At 42.4% G+C, this 17,198-nt stretch overlaps 1 long non-coding RNA gene across 2 annotated transcripts in view; it reads right to left on the bottom strand.

The window, feature by feature from the left end:
• LOC144615134 (uncharacterized) overlaps positions 1–17,198 on the bottom strand; it is a 143,822-nt gene that overhangs the window by 119,202 nt on the left and 7,422 nt on the right. Inside the window, exons 1-2 of one of the 2 annotated variants that reach the window (XR_013553603.1) lie at positions 13,465–13,738; positions 10,894–10,996 (exon numbers count right to left, since the gene is read on the bottom strand). This is a non-coding gene — a long non-coding RNA (uncharacterized LOC144615134). Of the gene's footprint in view, positions 1–10,893; positions 10,997–13,464; positions 13,739–17,198 lie in introns of those variants that run through there. The other variant, XR_013553604.1, reaches the window with a different exon arrangement.

Raw genomic sequence — 17,198 nt, 5'->3', positions numbered from 1 at the left:
AAATACTGGAAAATAAGAAAAGTATAAAAAAGAAAAATTGTATGAAATGTTACTGCTCAGACATAAAACTTCTAGAAAGTGACTTAACTTTTTTGCTTCTTAGTTTTCCTACCAAAATTCAGATAAAAGTAATGCCTGCCTCACACAACTAGTATAACTATTCAATCAGTGAGTTAGTATATGTGAATGCTTAAAGCCTTGTCTGGCCATAATGGATACTCAACAAATGTTGGCTACTATTATCTTACGTATATATAGTAAGTATAGCTTACTGTCCCCCGCTTTTTTTAACTTAAAATAAAATACAAACTGTCTCCCCACCTTCACTGCTATAACCCTAGTCTTAAGCCAGCATCATCATCTCTCTCCTGAATTACTGCAATGATAATTTATGTCCTCAGTAGGACCTACAGTCTAGTCTCCATATAGCAGTTAAGATCATGTGTTACAAATATAAATCAGATCATATTGCTCTCCTACTTAAAACTTTCCAATGGTTTCCAGTTACACATAAAATGAAATATATTTACTTACATATTAGAAATATGTAATATATCTACTATATTTATCATTTAAGGATTGGATTCCACTTCATGTCAAAAAACTCTGGTTCATGTAGCCCAGCCAAACAGGAATCCGGAGGCAGGTTTTCAAGAATGCGAGTAAGACCCGCAGGGCGCCCTCAAGCTCCCAGGTGCCTTTCAGCTGCCAGCTCCAAAATTGTCAGCCCAAGGCTCTCGATCTCATGGTGGCGAGGCACTGCTACATTTTTAGGATATTGTCCATGTTCCAGAAAGAAAGAACTAAAAGGGTAGAGGTCAAAGTCCTCCATCTGCACACTGATTTCACTGGACATCTTCATTGCCCTGGACATACCACACTGCCCCCCTCCCCGTCCCTACTTCAGGTGTAAGAGACACCAGGAAAACCAGCATTTTCATTATATACATTGATGCTTGACGTTGAACGGTTTCCTCTGTGAGAAAGAGGAGAGATGGGGTGTTAGGTGAGCAACCAGCAGTACCTGCCAGCCGCTGGCCTCCAACATCCTTCCTCATGCCTACTTCCTCTACCTCTCTCTCCTTGACACTATGTCCAGACACACTGGCCTTAGTCCTTAGTGTGCACCAAACATCTGCCCGACTCGAGAGAGGTCGTTAGCCTTGCTTTCCCTTCTGCCTAGAAGGTTCTACCCAGTAGTTGGCAGATGACTGGCTCCTTCTCTTCATCAGGTCTTAGTGAACATGTAACTTCTTCAGGGAGTCTTGATTCCCCGTGCAGGGTCACCCCTCTTCTCCCCCCACCCAATTTGCTTCACAGCTCTTATCACTAGTTGAAATTACACTGTTTTAAATTATTTGTTTATCCTCTGTCTCCTTGACCAGGACATAAGATGCAAGAGAGCTGGGCCTTTACTCTTGACTGTATCCCCAGTGCTCAAAACAGAGCCTGGAACACAAGAAGTGTTAGATTTGGTGAGCAAATGTCGAATGCATTACAATCACATTCTGTTTTCATTAAATGCTGTTCAAGAGATTTAACAGCTGTAAAATATGCCACTGAATAAATGTTAACACTATTAACTGCTTCCTATGGTTTGCTACTATAGTAAGCTGAATAATGGTCCCCCAAACATGTCTACATCGTAATCCCTGGAAACTGAGAATGTTACCTTATAAGGTGAAAGGGATTTGCAGATGTAGACAAATGAAGGATCTTAAATTTAAGAGATTAAGCTTAAAAAATATTACCTTGGATTATTTTCACGGGCCTGATGTAATCGTAACGGTCCTCATGCAAAGGATGCAGGAAGAGTCAAAATTAGAGGAGAAGGCAATATAATGATGAATCAGATTAAAATGATGAACTTTGAAGATGGAGGAAGGGGGCCACAAGCCAAGGAACACGGGTGGCCAACTGAGTGGAAAGAAGACAAGGAAACAACATCCCCTCAGACAACGTCACCACAAATCAATCCTGACGCCATTGGAGCCCCTTTGAAGCAACCAACTTGAGCAATGGAAACCTGCGTAAGGTAGAAGGGGCCCTAGTGACCTCCTACCTGCTAGCTGAATACAAACAGGCTCGTTAGACCACCTACCTCACAATACCCATAAGCCCTAGCTGACCAATGAGTTACTGACACCTAGTCACAGGTACTAAAAAAGGAAAATTCCGTATGTTCCCATACCTCCTCACCTCCCCACTTTACTAGAGCCTCCACGCACCTCCTCATGGCAGGCACTTTCTCCTTCAGTGTCCTGCCCTCTGCTTCCTTGGAATGTGTTCACTAAAGTTCTATCTCCTTTCTTCTGCCGTGAGTGAATTCTTTCACTGCCCACACCTCCAGCCTCCACCCAGTTGGGTCACCCCACACACACCTTGACTTTAGCTCAGCAAAAGTGATTGCACACTTCTGACCTCCAGAACTTTGAGAATGGATATGCGTGTCAAAGTCACTAAATCTGAAACAGTTTGTTGCAGCAGCAATAGGAAACTAATATAGACATTTAGGTTTTCTTCCCTCTAAGTATTTACTTAAATAACATGATATCGTAAAGAACTTCATTTTGCAGGTATTTTTGTCTGCCTTTCCAATGATTTCATTAGAATAGTTTCCTAGAGGCAGAATTCCAGTAAGCTTGCACCACCATACGAGCTCCCGGGCTGTGCCAGGGTAAATGCCTGAGCAACCTGGCTGTTTAGACGTCAGCTATTTTGAGCCATAGCCACAGGGTCTACAAAGAATTAGCCCACTTTGTGCAACAATCACACAAACACAAAGAGATTGCTTTCCAGGGGAAAGAACGCATATAAAAAATAAAAACAAGGGTGCTTTTTTCCTTTTTTTCATTCTTATCATTAACATTATAGAAGAGAAATGGGGAGGAGGAAGAGTTAAAATATAAGGCCAGAAAAAGCTCAAGTTCAGCTCCAAAGATCTACACACCTTTGATACCTGCCAGATGGGCTTTTGAAGTGCAAAACAAGATCAGATCCCTAAGGGAAGGCTGACACTCCAGTCCTGACCTGTGAATTAATCAGAGAAGCCTCTGGATGTGAACAGACCTCAGGCTTAGGGTGTGGTCTGTGTAGGCTGTTTGGCCAGGGTGGTCTCCATGACAAAAGAGAGAAATAATTTACTTGGGGGCCAAGTGACCTGTGTGGGGTCCCTCAGGGCAGAGCATGTCAATGACCCTCCCTCAGCACAGACAAGGAGGCTGTTGCAAATATTTCAGTATGGAAACTCATGAATGATAACTTCTGTGTTCTCCAAAATTTTCCTGCATTCCACCCCAGAACCTTGCAAATCAAAGTGTGTTTTGTACACCAGCAGCATTGCCATTGCATGGGAGTTTGTTAAAAATTCAGGTCTTGGGGTGCCTGGGTGGCTCCTCTGCCTTCAGCTCAGGTCATGATCTCATGTTCGTGAGTTTGAGAGTTCGAGCCCTGTGTCGGGCTCTGTGCTGACAGCTCAAAGCCTGGATGGCGCCTTCTTCAGACTCTGTGTCTCCCTCTCTCTCTGTCCCTCCCCACTCACGCTTTGTCTCTCTCTCAAAAATAAATAAACATTACAAAAAAAATTTTAAAATGCAGATCTCGAGCAACATCCAGACCTTATGGAATCAGTAACTACATTTTAACACTATCGCCATGTGATTCTTAGGCACCTTGCAGTCTGAAAACATAGGCCCTAGAGTCTAAGCTGCATAAAGGCAGAACGTTTGTTGCCTTTGTTCAGTGCTGTACTTCCAGTGCTGCAAACACAGCCTGCCATTGCTTGAAGGGGCTCAGTAAATATTTGTTTTAAGAATGATTAAATGAGTGAATGTACTGATTCTTACACATTGAAGCTGAATTTGAAAAGATAAGGTACTTGTGTATTATAGTCTTTGTCTTTTACACACATATCCCCAGGTGCATGCATGCAGACACGTACTAAAGTCAAAGAATATTTTTTCAATCCATACTTCAGATGCATGAGCGCAACCTAAAGTAGCAGCACCTGAGCAGGGCAGGGGCAAAGAGAGAGAGAGAATCTCAAGCAGGCTCCACGCTCAGCACAGAGCATGATGCAGGGCTTGATCCCATGACCCTGGGATCATGACCTGCACCAAAATCAAGAGTTGGACGCTCAACTGACTGAGCCACCCAGGGGCCCCAAGATGAACTTTTTTCCTGGCCATTGTGAAAGCCAAAATTGAGAGGACGTTCAGATTAGACAGCTGGAATGAGCCTGGAGAAGTTACTGTCACAGCTGTAAAGAGGATGCAGGTCTATGGTTTACTCCACTGTCAAAAAGTCATACCTCTCCTGGGGCACAAATGGATCAAGACTCAGAGGGGGATGACAGCTCAGGTTCCCTTCCTGAACCAGAAGGGATCTAAGCAGGCTGGCCCTAAGCATGGGTACGACAGACTACAGAGATTCCAACTCCATCCTTGGCATAAATGCAGCTTTGCTGACTTCTTTCTAGTAACCATTCATACAAGATAGTGCTCATGTCACCATGACCCTGATGGCCTGAAGATTTTGCACACCACGTGAGCCTCCCCAGAATGTTGAGTGATCCTAGCAAGGGGCCTCTGCGATGATGGAGATTTAATTATCCTTCAGCCTTGTGATATAAAGACTGAGTCCGACTTCATTTCACTTAAAGAAATAAAGTGTGACATTTCCCTTGTTTATTGTTTCTTTTTAATTTTTTGTTATGCATATTTTCAATAGACGCAAAGGGCAAAAAGGAAAAATATATAATGACCCTTCATTACCTATTATCTAGTCTCAAGAAATATCAATATATTGCTAAACTTGTTTCATCTGTACCTCCCACTCTTCATTCTGTGCTGGAAATTTTTATTTAACAGCTATACTGAGGTATAATATCCTTGGAATTCACTCATTATAAGAGCACAGGTCAATGGTTTTTAGTAAAAGTATACAGATGTGCAAATGTCACCACAAACCGGTTTTACAGCATTGTCATCGCCCTTGGGTCCCCCAGACTCCCTCCTCCCCACTCCTGTGCCTATTTACAGTCAATTCCCAGACCAGGCTAGCAACTGCTGATCTACTTTAGTCTCTATAAATTGCCTCCTGGGCTTCCTATAGAGAGAATTACACAATATGTAATCTAGTTTCTGGATTCTCTCAGCATAGCGGTCTCCTCCATGTTGTAGTGTATATAAGGAGGTCCGTTCTTTTTATTACTGAAGAGTATTCCAATGTGTGATTATACCACATTTTGTTTAAGCATTTTCATGTTGACGGACATATGGATCTAGTCTGAGGTTTCTGTGTTATAATAACACTGTGAACATTCACTTATAAGTTTTGTGTATTATATTTTCATTTTTCTTGGGTAGATTATATAAGTGTGAAATTGCTGAGTCATATAGTAGCTTTTTAAAAATTAAAAAAAATTTATTTTAGAGAGAGAAAGTGCATGCACATGAGCAGGGGAGAGGGGCGGGGGGGGTGCAGGGAGAGGTAGAGAGAGAGAGAGAGAGAGAGAGAGAATATCTTAAGTAGGCTCCACCCTCAGACATAGGGCTCAATCCCACGCCCCTGGGATCATGACCTGAGCCAAAATCAAGAGTTAGACGCTCAACCAACTGAGCCACACAGGCATCCCTCATATGGTAGCTTTTTAAGAGACTGAGAACTTGTCTTCCAACGTGGTTGCACCATTTTACCTCCCATCAGCAATGTGTGAAAGTTCCAGTTTCTCCACACCCTCTCCAACACTTATTTTTGTCTCTTTTTTATTATAGCCATTCCAGTGCACTGAAGTCATTGTGGTTTTCATTTGCATTTCCTTAACGTCTAATGATGTTGAACATCCTTTCAGGTATTTGTGAACACTTCATCTTTTCTAGTGAAAAGTCGATTCAAATATTGTGCCTATGTATTAAATGCATTGTCCATCTTATTATTAAGGTAAAAGAGTGTTTTTATATATTCCAGACATAAGTCCTTTATGAAATATATGATTTGCCAAATTTTTTGCAAGCCAGTCTGTAGCTTGTCCTTTCATTTGGTTAATGATGTTTTTTGAGCCCTTGGGACCATTGATGGTGACAGTATCTGCTCACTCAGAATGTGTAGGGGTCTTGTTTACCTACAGTTAGCTCGTTTGGCTACAATGGATGATTGGGAAACCAGTTTCAATGGAAACTTCTCAACCTCTACAAAGCACCAAGATCTGTATCTGGAGAAACTAGCTCTGGCCCAGCTTCTGGCTCACAGGATGGCCCAGGAGAGGGGCAGCATAGGGGGTAGCAAAATCCCTAAGGATTGTGATAGCAGTGAAGGAGAATTAACATCTTCCAATTCCCAAACATGGAATGTTTCTCCATTCGTTTACACCTTCTTTAATTTTTGTCACCAACGTTTTATAGTTTTCAGCATACAAGTCTTACACTCCTTTTGTTAAATTTATTCCTAAGTATTTTATTCTTCTTGGTGTGACTGAGTGAAACTGTTTTCTAAATCTCATTTTCAGATTGCTCATTGTCAGTATATAAAATTGCAATTGATTTTTATAAATCGATCTTGTATCCTGTGACCTTGATGAACTCACTTATTATTTCCAGTTTTTTTTTTTTTTTTTTTTTTTTCTGGAGGTCTCCATAGGACTCTAAACATACAAGTAAGACATTTTTTTGGCATTGTGTGTTTATGTAATAAAATTCATAGCAACCTGATTTTAAATTAAACAAATTTGCACTCAAAATTATTCCAATTATAGTGTTGCATATGCTTCAAGGGCAGAGTGAGAGAGGTGCCATTGGGCCATCCTGTGAATCATAGGTCATCTGCAGCCTGTCTTACCTCTTCTACCTCCTTATGAGACAGCCTTTCAGTTGGGGATTTGGCCAAAATGTGCCTGTAACTATAGGATTGTGTCATTGTGTCATTGAGAACCACTGGAAAATTGCTTGACCTAAGATACATCCTTAAGGAAGATTCTAGGGAGTCAGAAATGGTCCTCAGGAGCAGGAGCAGCATGGAAAGAAACAAACCAGAAGGCAATGTATTTTGATGCACCCATACGAAAAGTATAAAAATGTAAGAAGAGGCATCTTCCCCACTTCACAGAGGGCATAGATAATGGTGCAAAATTGGCATTTTGAGTCTTTCACAGAGGATAACATTCAAAGAACTAGATGAAGTTAGTGAAAGAAGAGGTGTGGCAATGACTAACTTATTGCCACAAAAGTCACAAAATCTCAATACTGTAATATAATTGAATCCCAATGCACTGATTTAGCGTGTGTAAAGCACTTAGCAGAGTTTGGTTAATAATATATGTTAAATAAATAAATGGTAGCTATTTATAATATTACTATTACTTTTACAATTAAGATGAGAGGCCTTCTGTGACTGTGTATAGTCAATATTTATTTACTTAAGAGCAGTTCCCTGCTCAATTTGGTGGTCATTTCAAAGACCATTGCTATGGGTCTCTGGAAGTAGATAAGGCAATTCAGGATAGAGGTGGGCTTCAGAGGAAAACTTTAAGAAAGATGACAAACACCAAAACCCATGGAACCACCCATGGAAATCAAAACTACACACTGCTTTTCCCATGGCCATTGTGGCATTATTCACAGTAGCCACGACAGGGAAACAACTAAGTGTCCATCGTGTATATGGAGATATATATGTGTATATGCACGCAGGCGCGCGCGCACACACACACACACACAATGGAATATTATTCAGCCATGAGAAAGAAGGAAATTCTGCTATAATTCTGACAATAGGGATGAACCTTGAGAGCACTATGGTAAGTGAAATAAACTAGAGAAAGATAAGCACTGAATGGTATCACCTACATAGGGAATCTAAAAAAGCTAAGCTCATAGAAAGAGAGAGTGGAGTGGTAATTATCAGGGGCTGGGGGCTAGGGGGAAATTGAGGAAATGTTTTTCAAAGGGTACAAACTCCCAGTTATAAGACAAATAAGTTCTGGAGATCTAATGTACAGCATGGTGACTATAGCTAATAATGCTATATTATATACTTGAAAGTTACTATGAGAGCAGATATTAAATGTTCTTACCACACACACAAAAATGGTAATTATGTGATGTGATGGAGGTGTTAGCTAACAGTATCATGGTAATCATTTTGCAGTTTATAAGTGTACCAAATCAACACATTGTACGTTACACTTACATAATGTTATACGTCAATTAAAGCCCAATAAAGCTGGGAGAAAAAGACAACAAAGTGCTTGTAGAGAGACTAGTGAATAAACGCGTGCATCTGTACATCTGAATGTTTATATTCAGAAAATCTATTTCAAGCTTATTCGTAATCATATTTAATTGCATCTTTAATTTCTAAATTGCTAGATTAAGAAATGAGCTCCCTTCTCATTGATAACTGCAATTGCCTGACAAAAAGGAGGCTGTGTGGCCAGGGACTGCAGCCTGAAGGGGCAGTTTCAGAACAAGAGACGTCTCCTCCCCTCCCCTACCTTCCCTCTCCTTGCCTCCTCTCCTCACCCCTGCTCTAGCTAAGGGCACAGCCCTCTAACCCTGGAGGTTACAGTATCACTGATTTGGGAAGAGAGTTTCTTTTGGCTACATCTAGTTCATCTGGCTACAACATACAACCCAGAAACCAAGTTCAACTTGGTTGGAAGATTTTCAGACCCTACAAAGCACAGGAATCCACATCTGGAGAAACCACCTGTGTCTTGCCCAGTCTTTGTGCTCCAAGTAACTGAAAGCCAAAGCCGGTCTGACAGGATGGCCCAGGGCAGGAGTCCCCAGAAGTGGCCTGAATGCAGTAAGGTAGCAAGAATGCTGCCTGGGTGGCCAGCCCTTCAAGAGAAATTGACATTGCTGGGGCTTCCTGGTCACAAGGCATTCTCTGCCTATCTCAGCCTCTCTGCTCCTAAGCAGACAGATAATCCTACAGCCAGGAGAGAGAGGCCCAGGTTGCTAAAAGAAGCAGGGAGCCGGCACATTGATTTCTTCTGTGTGACGCCTGGCACATAGGGGCTGCTGCCTCAGGAAATGCTGCACTAAGTGGAATGAACATTCTAGACTCAACTTTGCCACGTGCCAAGTGAAGCCATTTCCCTTCTTTCTTCAGTTCTGCTTCTGTGTTTTAAAAATGTATGATAATTGCTACCTACAAGGTTGCATCTAGGATAAAAAAGGAACATACTCTAGAATGTTCTTTGTGAGGTCCAAACACCACATGAATAGGAACCAAAACTTGACAAGCTGCCTCCATGGTGCTATGTCTCAACTTGGCTCAGATATTAATATTTAAGTGCCTAGAAGTATGGCCTGTTTTCTTACTGATATTTTTCTAACAAAGATAATTTAAGTTAGAAGATTAGACATATTATTTTAATAGAATTCTATAAAGGTATTTTCATTTGATTGAAGTGGATATGGTCACAAACTTTTTTTTTTTTTGGTCCCTGAATGGGTCCCTGTACAAAACTACATTGTTGATCATGGCTCTAATTGGTTCCCTTGTTTCAGCCTGACAGTCTCTCAGATTCATTCTTCACACTGCCAGCCTGCTGTGGCTCAAAGACAAATCTGAGGTTGACTCCTCTTTTTCCCTAAAGACCCGTATCCAATCAGTCAAGTCTTATGGATTTTGCTTCCTTAATATCTCTCAAATCCAGCCATTTCTCTCCATCCCACCTGACATGCCTCCATTTTAAGTCACTATCATTTCTCACTGAAACTAATGAACTAGCAGCCCACACGGTCACTCCTAGGGGCCCCCCTGTGTTACTCTTTTGTCTCGATCCCTTTCCCCTAACTGCAGCCAGAATTATCTTCCTGAAGTGCAAATGCTACCAGTAACTCCCTGCTGGGACCTGTGATTGTCAGGATCATCAGGATAATCCCCCACCCCCACCCCTGCTGCTGGACCAGGTGTCCCTGCTCTTTCAGGTCTAGGTTCAAGCCCTTGCTCAGCTCCTTTGCCGGACCTTGCACCATTCATACCACACTTTCCCCTCTGGCCATTCCTAGCTATGTAAGGCCCCCTGTGCCAAGTTCTCAGGAGGGCGCCTTCTCTGTTACGGCTCCCATGCCCACTGCCTTCACATGCCCTGTCTCTTCATTGTGGTCACCTCCTCTGGGGATCCTTCTCAGGACGCCTAGGACTGGACTAGGTGCTCTTGCCCTGCATCTTCACAGCACTTACCACCTTTCTTACTTACTTATTTGCACTTTTACTTATCTGTTTGCTGCTAAGGCTCATCAACCAAACTATCAGCTCCCTGAGAGCATGAACAGATCTTTGTTCCTGGTATATCCCAGTATGTTGTATTCTTGCACAGATTTCTTCCCATCTCCTAGCTCCAGGGAATACTGATAACTGATGGCTCAAAGCCGAGTCCTTCGATGGGCATTGCCCCAGGCTGCAAAAACCTGCCTTCCCTGCAGCCACAGCCCCCTCTCAGGGACACTGGGCTACCAATGACCGGGTGACATTGGCATACAAATGCCTGGCCTCCTTTCTACTTTGAGACAACTCTAAAGGGTTAGAGCCAACACTCCGGGTAAGACTGGGCTGGGCCTCAGCCGCAACCCCATGGAGCACCTGCTTTTCTCCTAGCCCCGTCCTGCTATCCTCACTTCCGGTCAGGTGTCTCTCCCCAAAATATTCCCCAGTAAACCATCTGCACAAAATTCACAATTCTCAGTCTATTGCCAGGGAACCCAGTCAAAAACAGTCCTCCTCCCCAAAACAGTTCCTGGCACATAGTAGGTGCCCAAAATGTATCTGACATATGAACAAGCAATGAACAAGGGCCTTTTTAAAGCCAACTCTCAGAGCAGAAAATTTATATCACTCATGTTTCCATTTCCAGGCCCAGCACAGGAGTGACTACTTAATTCTTACTTGCTTGAATGGTCCTTCCAATGTTCTCTCTTATGGCCAAGGGAGCAGTCTTCTGGAGGTATATGGCTCCTTTCTTTAGCCATCAGGTCCAAAGTGATAAAAGCTAGAAGCATCAAAGGAATGTAACATTACTCTGCATGATAATGAAATTTACTGCCTTCAAGGAAAAAAAAAATTATGTGGCAAATTACAAAGCAGTTAAAAACCACTGTTTTTCATTAGGGTTTAGAGGGACGGTGTTCTCCCTCAGAATTAAAATAACTTTATGGAGAGCTATGTGCTTTTCTAATAAATCTAAAGAATCTAATAAATCCCCTAACAGACCTGCTGTGGAGGATATATGCCCTGAATGATGCTGTGAGACTTGAAGCACCATGACCTCCTCCTCCTGAACCACTCTGCAGCTCTTTGGGTTATCAGAAGAAAACACTGCCTGTCCAAATAAAACCTCTAGGAATCTACACTGAACTCAATGGCTTGGACTTGGGGAGATGTCTTAGCGAGGAAAATCACAATGGGTCCTGGAAGGACCTAATGGGTAAAGGTTAGAGTTTTCCAGAACATGAATAGAGTTAGAATGGGGAAATCCAGAAGATAAGGCTCCCTAGGATATAAGGGCAAAGCTAGGGATAGGGAAGTTAGATTAGAAACTGTGGACGTATTTAAAGAGGACACATCTGAGAAAGGGTTGACTTCTCAGTCACCACACATACACGTTTGGACCCTGGGGAAGTTATATTTAGTACTTGGCTCTAATTTTTTTTCTTTTTAAACAGACTATTTTTTTTTTTTAGAGTAGTTTTAGGTTCACAGCAAAATTGGTCAGAGGGTACAGAGAATCCTCACATACACTCTGCCCCCACACATGCATAGCCTCCTCTATTACCAACATCCCCCACCAGAGTGTATATTTGTTATGACTGATTAACCTACCTTGATACATTCTCACCCAAACTCCATACTTTACATTCGGGTTTATTCTTGGTGTTTTATATTCTATGGGTTTGAACAAGTGTATAGTAACATTTACCTACTATTACAGTATCATGAAGAGTAGTTTCTATCCCCTAAAAACATCTGTGGGTCAGTTCCCTTTAAAATGGCCCAGTTCTGGGGCACCTGGGTGGCTTAGTTGGTTAAGCATGCATTCTTGATTTTGGCTCAGGTCATGATCTCACGGTTTGTGAGACTGAGCCCCGGGTAGGGCTCTACACTGAGTGAAGAACCTGCTTGGGATTCTCTCTCATTCTCTCTCTCTCTCTCTCTCTCTCTCTCTCAAAATAAATAAATAAACTTAAAAAATTACCTGGGCCTTCAGCAAAGAAAGTTATGTATATGTATACCTGTATCCACATAGCTTGACACTCTAAAAGTGGTGATTCTGGGGAGGCTGAGGGTTGAGATCTACAGCAACATTCTATTGAGGGATGGCCTTCAGGACTTCTATGTGGTCGGGTGCAGTATCATGAGTGGGGCTCATCACCAAACAGTAAGTGTCAGGGAAGAGGCCCAGTGGTAAGAAACAGCTATCAAATGGATAATTCAAGAAAGTTTCATGATGTGAAGGCTGTTTTTGTCCACCACAAACCCAAGACAGTAAACTTCTCGGGTTACATTCTCTCTCCCCCAGGGAGCTTCATACTGAACCTCAACGCATCAAAGTCTGCAGGAATTTCTATTAGTGAAGAAAACTGCTAACTTCTTTTAACACCACATTCTCCAAAAACTCTCTCTCAATATCTACTAGTATTCATGGTATCCCATGTGAGGACTGCTACACAGCCAACTGAAGAGGTTTATTTTTTTTTTAAATTTTTTTAATGTTTATTGATTTGTGAGAGAGAGAGAGAGAGAGAGAGAGAGAGAGAGAGAGACCGAGCATGAACAGGGGAGGGGAAGAGAGAGAGGAAGACACAGATCCGAAGCAGGCTCCAGGCTCTGAGCTGTCAGCACAGAGACGGACGTGGGGCTTGAACTCACAAACCATGAGATCATGACCTGAGCCGAAGTCAGATACTCAACTGACTGAGCCAGCCAGGCGCCCCTGAAGGGCTTTATTTTAACAGTAGTGTGGTATAAGCAGAGAGGATATTCTTGGAGAGTTATGTGATCATAAAAAAGCCTGGAGATGTTGGCCCTATAAAGACGGTGCTACAATGTTTCCATCTCAGTCTTACCAGGTGTAGAATGAGGACAGTGGCTAAGGGACAGAAAAAGGAGAGCCAACAGTGTCATTGTTGAGGACAAATTGAGGAGAAATGAGTCCTCTTCCCTGGTCACTCATTTCTATGAGGATGGGGATCCAAGAAGAAGGAGGAATCTTATAATCATAAAACTTTAGGACAGGAGGGGCGCCTGGGTGGCTCAGTCGATTGAATGTCTGACTTCGGCTCAGGTCATGATCTCACAGTTGGTGGGTTCAAACTCCATTGTCAGGCTCTGTGCTGACACCTCTGAGCCTGGAGCCTGCTTCAGATTCTATGTCTCCCTCTTTCTGCCCCTCCCCTGCTCATGCACTCTCTCTCTCTCAAAAATAAACATACAAATAAAAAAATTAAAAAAAAAAAAAACCTTTAGGGCAGGAAATGAGCTTTACGATCATCTACTTTGGTCTTCAAACTTGTATTCAGCCTTTGGACCTCCAAACAACCAAGTTTCCAGGGGAAACCTAAAATGCAGACCAGAAGAAAGCAGAGGTGTGGGCATGCTTTACCAAATAACAGAGAAAGGAAGAGTTTGGGGGAGGAATTCTGGTGCTTCCCGTTGTGAAATTTTGGCTGGGAATTTTTAGAACATTTTAGATCTGAGAGAAGTGCCTCAACATACAGACCTCACAATTCAAGTAGCATTTTCTCCCGCTCTCAAAATATTCCTGGATAACAAGTTTCAGAGGCAGGAATATTTCACACAAATAATTTTAGAGGCCTTGCTTTATGACAAGACCCGTACTTTGGTAGTTAAAAGCTGCATCCTGGAGCTGACAGAGACTAGTTCTGGGCTCTATCACACTCCTCCATATGTTAACATCCAACAAAATTGCTCAACTTGTCTGTGCACACTTAAGTTTTCCCACCAATAAAATTGAGATAATAATAGTGTCCATTTTCTAGGGATATTGTGAAAATGGAATGAACTTTTCCGACAGAAATGCTTAGCACAACACCAGACACAAAGCAAACAACAAATTTAGCTCGTTATTTAATTAACATTAGCTCCTTATTTAAGACGGCCGCTGCACACCAAGTACTATGCTAGGTACTAGAGAGATGGAGTGGAACCAGGTACTTTTAAAGCCTTCAAATACTAAGTGCGTTCATTTATCCAACACTTATTTTTTCCAAAAATTTTACTTATGTTATCTCTTGTGGTGATTTAAAATATGACCACAAATTCTTAGACACTCCCTTCAAAAAAATAGAGCCTGATTCTCCTCCCCTTGAATGAAGGTTGGACCAAGTAGCTTGCTTCTAGCATGTAGAATAGGCAAGAGTGACGATTTGTGACTCCCAAGACAGGTCACAAAAGGCATGTGGCCTCTCCTGCCTTTCTTGGATAACTCTCTCTGTGGGAAAGCCAGTTGTCATTTTGTGAGGAAAAAGCCAGCAGTCTTGTGAAGATGTCTACGTTGCAGGCACTGAGGCCTCCTGCCAAGAGCCAGCACTAACTTGCCAATTGTGTGAGAGAGACACTATGGAAACCAGTCCTCTACCCCCAGTCAAGCCTTTGGAAGACGGCAGCCCTGGCAACCATCTTGACTGCAACCTCATGAGAGACACTGTGCTGGAAATCACCCAGAGAAGTTTCTCAGATTCCTGGAACCACAGAAATTCTGTGAGAGGAGAAATTATTTTAAGCAACTAAATTTCGGGGGTTAATTTGTTAGATGGATAGCTGATCCTCAAAAAGCCCCTGACACAGATAAATTGTGGTCCATTTTATAGATGAGCAAATCAAGGGCAGAGACGGGACTTTGTTTCAATTCACCCAGCTGGTATGTGGTGAGAGGCAGACTTCAAACTCACATCTATAGTTTCCAGGGTACTTCTACTCTATCGCTGTGCCTCCATGGGCAAAGTCAACAATACATACAGCACATATAAGGCAGCACCATAAGGAGCCGGGCCTCAGAGAAGCTTCGTGGTTGGGTTTGTTTTTTTCCTGAGACCAGCCCAGGGGATCGGAACGAAGGACCCACCCCCACCTCCCACGCACATCAATCCAAGAGTCCATACAACCCATGAAGAGTTGTATGAGGAAGGCAGAGATCACCTTAGCAAATATACACTGCATCAGTTAAGACACCTGACATATTACACCATTAACATTTAAAACCATGGGGAAAAAATTAGCTGATAATATCCCTTGCACTCATAACATTTACGTTTCCAGCTTTTAGTTTTCCTGAACAAAATCAGACCTCACGGAGATAACTTTCACAAGCCACATATTTTCTCTAACAGTTACCACGGGCTGGAAAAAGCAAGGAGAAGGCAAATAATGGGGATGCTCTATGCTAATGCTCGCCTTATCTCACAAGGCACATCTTGGGTGCACTACATCCTTTCTCTCCCAGGTGCAATCTAAATCATCTCCCATGTCTCATTTTTCTTTAACTTCTCTGAGTTTGGCAGACATTAGGATTGAGCCCTAGATCATGCCTTCAGGTTTATGAGGACAGTAATCTGTCATCGGTAGCTGCAGTGCCTTTTATCGGGCCCTGGCTGCACAAATTCCCTTAACTCTGACTTTCTGACAACTGATGGACTTTTCTCATCTCTAACCACGAAGGCTCAACTTGATTCTTTTCTTTTGAGACAACACAATATGCTATTTTTTCTGCCCCTGGGAAAATAAGAAAGCATAGAGCTCGCTTCCTAAAAAGAAAAGGCCGTAGAAGTTTTATCCATATTACTTGCTACCCTTCAAGGAAAGAGGCGTCAGGGTTGGGGTGGGGGCACTCCTTTGAGCCCACACCCGATATCAGTGTATCCAACTCCATGCTTTGACTTTTGAGGTCTGCCTCTCACCACATACCAGCTGGGTGAATTAAGCAAAGTCACGTCTCTGCCCTTGATTTGCTCATCTATAAAATGGAGAACAATTTATCTGTGTCAGGGGCTTTTTGAGGATCAGTTATCTATCTAACACATTAACCCCCCAAATTTAGCCACTCTCCAAAGCTGCATATAGAAGAGACACAACATGTGCAAAAACAGAAAGGCAACATAGTACGGTAGTCAAGCACATGGCCTCCAGAGCCAGAATGTCTGCATGTTTTTAAAGTACTTGGAATTTCTGGCAAATCGTAAGCACTCCATAATGTTTGATTCATGTAGGTAGGTTAAATTTATTGAACAAACTCCCATTTCTTTAGAGACCTACCTCTAAGATGGGAATTTTAATTTCCTCATTTAATCCTTGAAAAGCCAAGCAGCACATTGGAGTCCAAAAGAAAAAGTTTGGAACAGTCTATCCGCCCCCCACATTCAGAATGAGGACTTTATTTTAAAGGCAGGATGTTTTGAATATACAGACATCTGCATAAAGATTTTCCTTGTAGTCTTTTCTTTATGCTCTAAGTTTGGCGTGCTAGGGAATTACTCCATAGGACTGTATACATAAAATTCCATGCCTTGTGTTTCAAGGGACAACGTAAGGTATTTTCAAGCACAAAGTTGCCCATTCCTGATTTTTACTCTGTTTTTATTTGATAATCTAACCCCATCTCAGCGCTGACTCCCTTTGTTAAATTTAGTTGTGCATTAGATGGGACCTCACTGGTAAACTAACTTCCTATGTCTCATGCCTGAAATGCTGTACCAAACTGTGGCACGTTTTCCTTCTCAGCCCTGCACATACATTCTTCTCCAGAACTGGCTGAAGACAGAAGTGTGGAGTCAGCAGTTGGTCTTTGGTAATAATCATTTTCACAAGTGCACTGAACACTGTGCAGAACACCGTGGCTACGTTCTTTTCATGGATTCTCCCCAGCGTAGCTCACGCTGCAGACTCAGGAACCAGCTCTGATAACGCCTCCCAGCTTTCTCACACCCACAGGAAATGACAATTCAGTGATGACTTTTGCATATAGGAACAGTGCTTTGTCAAAGCCACTGATCCATTAGGCAAGGGGGACCTGGAGTCCTTAGAATTATATTCTTATTACTCAAGTGATTAGTTAAACCCACTCTACTTCCAACATCTGCTTTCTTTTGTGTAATTACCTTCACCATCACTTATTCCAACAACACTACATATTCAGAACACACGGACGGGACACCCAACTGGGTTTGGGTCCTACCTCT

The sequence above is a fragment of the Panthera onca genome, chromosome F2, assembly GCF_046562875.1.
Source record: "Panthera onca isolate mPanOnc1 chromosome F2, mPanOnc1 haplotype 2, whole genome shotgun sequence".
In the NCBI taxonomy this organism is placed as follows: Eukaryota; Metazoa; Chordata; class Mammalia; order Carnivora; family Felidae; genus Panthera; species Panthera onca.
The sequence above is the reverse complement of the archived record's forward strand: the minus strand, read 5'-3'. Positions and strand labels throughout refer to the sequence as shown.